This window comes from Echinops telfairi, unplaced genomic scaffold (genome assembly GCF_000313985.2).
Source record: "Echinops telfairi isolate 266 unplaced genomic scaffold, ASM31398v2 ScPeMD7_7469;HRSCAF=8507_1, whole genome shotgun sequence".
In the NCBI taxonomy this organism is placed as follows: domain Eukaryota; kingdom Metazoa; phylum Chordata; class Mammalia; order Afrosoricida; family Tenrecidae; genus Echinops; species Echinops telfairi.
The window spans coordinates 119,842,454-119,845,988 of record NW_022111373.1 but is presented as its reverse complement, the minus strand read 5'-3'; the positions used below and the strand labels follow the sequence as shown (position 1 = coordinate 119,845,988).

General features: G+C 50.1%; 1 pseudogene; it reads right to left on the bottom strand.

Annotated features, from left to right (window-relative positions):
* Positions 1 to 143: 143 nt before the first annotated feature.
* On the bottom strand, positions 144 to 813 carry LOC101650082 (annotated as a pseudogene).
* Positions 814 to 3,535: the final 2,722 nt, after the last annotated feature.

Below are 3,535 nucleotides of genomic sequence, written 5' to 3'. Positions count from 1 at the left end.
AGTTTGCATAGACCAGCTCCCCACAGAAACTAGGAAAGACACCACGAGCTGTAGGGGTGAGCTTCTCATTTGGACGCGGGACCAAGACGTCACACACAATTGAATGAATGATCACCTTTTCCTGGTTCTCCCATCGGACAGGCTCAGTAGGCTTCTTTGGATTCAATAGGTGTGATCTTGTTCCAGAAGAGTGTGTACACATAGGGCCAGATTTTGTTAGTCTCAGTCCCAGAGAATTGGTGGAGCACTCCCCAGCTCTTGTATAGATCAACAACTGGCTTAGTCATATCCTTGTACTGCCTTAGCCTACAGCAACGGCTTCAGGTTTATCATCTTCCTGCTGGACCAGTGATTCACCAGTGACATCATCAATGCCATGTGCGTGAGGTGGGTTGAAGTCCAGGTTATACACCCTTCCACTGGGAGGGTGAATCCAACGCTGGCTGAGACGGTCTTTGAGCGTTTCAAATGGAATGTTCAGCGTGATCACTAGATCCAGCTCACAGATCCTGCCCAGGGCTTCAGCCTGTACTAAAGTCCTAGGGAAACCATCCAGTAGCCAGTGCTGGCCCCTCCTGTTCTCCAGCTCCGACACCATGAGGCGTGTGATCACATGGTCCGGAACCAAAAGACCTCTCCCGATGCACTGCTTTGCCATGTCACCAACCTCCGTGTCCGCCTTGATCCTCTCCCGCAAGAAGTGGCTGCTGGAGAGATGCTGGAGGCCGAAGTTCTGGGCGATCCTCTGGGACACGGTGCCCTTTCCAGAGCCGGGCGCCCCAGGATGACCGCGTGCAGGAATTTGGAAGCCATTGCTAGCACAAGGAGGGAGGCGACCCACAAGACCATGGGCCGGCAGGGAGCCCCGAGCGCTGGGAACTTTGTTTCTTCTCTCCTCGCCCCCTCACGCCCTCGCCGGTGTGTGGACGCGGCAGCCAACCTGCAGAGGGAAGGCTCGTTCTTGTCTTTTTAATGGCATTGGTCACGTATGATGCCCTTGATTTCATCCCACAACTCATCTGATCTTTGGTCTTTAGTGTTCAATAAGTCAAATCTATTCTTGAAGTGGTCTCTAAATCCCGGTGGGATATCCTCAAAGTCTTCTTTTGACTTTCATAGACTTAGTTTTCTTCATTGTCAACTTGAATTTCTGCAAGGGCTATTTGTGGTCTGTGCCAGCGTCAGCCTCTGGCCTTGTTGTAACTATGAAACGAGCCCCTTGATGCTCTCTTTCCATAGATGCAGTTGACTTGAGTCCGGTGTGTCCCATCTGTGAGGTCCACAGGTACGGCTGACAGTTCTGTTGGCCTTACAACAGACTCTCACCCCATCTCTACCATCGTGTCTCTTGCCAAGGCCATGCTCTCTCTGTCCCTCCTTAGGAAGATCGTCTTCATCACTTCCAGCTTCTGGGAACCCAAGGGCTCCCTGAGTTGTAGATGAAGCATAATACAACGCTGCCTCTGTCATCACACGGCATCTCTCCACTGTATTTCTCTCCAGATATTTTCCCCCCTTCTTTTAAGGAACCCACTTCAATTAGGTTTACCCCTTTGTCGGTCATTTTATTTTGATTAATAGCAATCCTCCAGGACGAAGTAGAACCACGTAAGAGGGTCCCCAAGGCTGTAATCTTCATGGAAACAAAGCTCTTTCACCTGCACAGCAGTTGATGGTTTCCAGCCAACAGCGTCATGGTTAGCAGCCAAGCCAAGCACTTGACCACCCATTACCCGGATTCCTTCTAATTGGATCACCCCTCCTGCTGTCAAGTCAAATCTGATTTGCAGTCATCCTGTAGGACCTGGCAGAACTGATCCTTAGGGTTTCTGAGACTGTAAATCTTTATGGGAGCAGACAGTCCCATCTTTCTACGGGGAAGCCTCAGTTGGGTTTGAACTACTGACCTTTTGCTTAGCAGCCCGGTGCTTATCCAGCTGCACCACTAGAACACCTTTCAAATTTCAAGGTCAGCAGTTCAAAACCACTAGCTGCTCCATGGGAGAAAGACCAGGCTTTCGACTCCCGTCAAGAGTTCGTCTCAGAAACCCACAGGGGCAGTTCTACTCTGCCTGAACTACAGGGTCAACATGAGTTGGAATCAACTCTGTAGCAATGAGTGTGAGTTTCAGACTCTACTAAGAGCTCAGTGTTAACTGAGACCATCTTCAAAGACTCTGTAATATCCCCAAACCGCAATGTTCACAGATATCAGGGGCAGGGCTTCAGCACAGTTGGGACACAACTGGAACATGGACATGCCAACAGTGTAAAGCTGCGGACTGACCCAGGGTCCTCAGATCTAGGATCCTAGCTGCTGCCCTACATCACATTGCTCTAGAGCGGTGGTTCTCGCCCTTCCTAAGGCCGTGGCCCTTTTAAACACTTCCTCATGTTGTGGTGCCTCCCCAACCATAAATCTATTTTCACTACTACTTCATCACTGTAATTTTGCTACTGTTATGAATCGGGCGACCCCTGTGAAAGGGTCGTTCGACCCCCAAAAAGGTTGAGACCCACAGGTTGAGAACCGCTGCTCTTTCAGTTTGAGGGAAGGATTTTGTTGATAGAGAATCCCAACCCAAGGGCTTGCTGGGTATCACGACATCTTCCCCCTATGTTTCTCTCTACTTGTTCCTACACTTGTGTGGCCATCTCTCAGAATCATGCTGTAGGTAGGCTAAACCTCACCCTCTCTTTGCAGAATCGGTGCTTAGAGCCCTCTTAGTTTGTACCCTCATTGCCACTACAGTGTCTGGCATATACAAGGCATCCCACAGATGTCCTGAATTTTGGTCAGCGCAAACAACAGGAAAAGCTCCCTAACGCAGCTCACCATCTCGTGTGGGCAGCAATGACAAACACAGGTTTCAGCTGCGGATGCTCAATCAGCCGACCTACCTTTTGCCAGCTCAAACCACCCACATGGAGGTCTGGCGCCTTGGCCACAAGACTAGGAAGGAGAATTCTGTTTTCTTCTTGAAGCAGCTGGGAGTCATTTGGCTTGTCTAATCACTGCCCAAGTCCTGTCAGCCGTGTGGAAAATGAAGGACACGCGTTGGGTAAGCCTCCACTCATTCAGAAAGTTGGCCTTGTTTTGTCAGCCTCAAGGGTCTTGTTGTAAATGTGAGGCGAGAGAGCGGCCTTGCCAGGAAGTGACCTGCTTTTCAGTGGGCTGCCTGCGTGGGAGTGGGAGTTAGACCTCACCTTGTATACTGGCTTCTGAGAGCAGTGGTGGGCCAATGGTAGAATTCTCGCCTTTCGTGGGCGAGAGCCAGGCTTCATTCCAGCCAGTGGATGCCTGTTTGCTGTTATGATACCAAACAGCCTTCTTTTTCGCTCACTGACATCGAATCCATCCATTAAGACTCATGGCGACCCTATAGGACAGGGTAGAAAAATGCCACTATGGGTTTCTGAGACTGAAATTTTGGGATTAAAAACTCATCTTTTATGTCTGCTACCTGATCCCTTCAACACCTCGTGATCACACAGGCTGGTGTGCTTCTTCCATGTGGGCTTTGTTGCTTCTGAG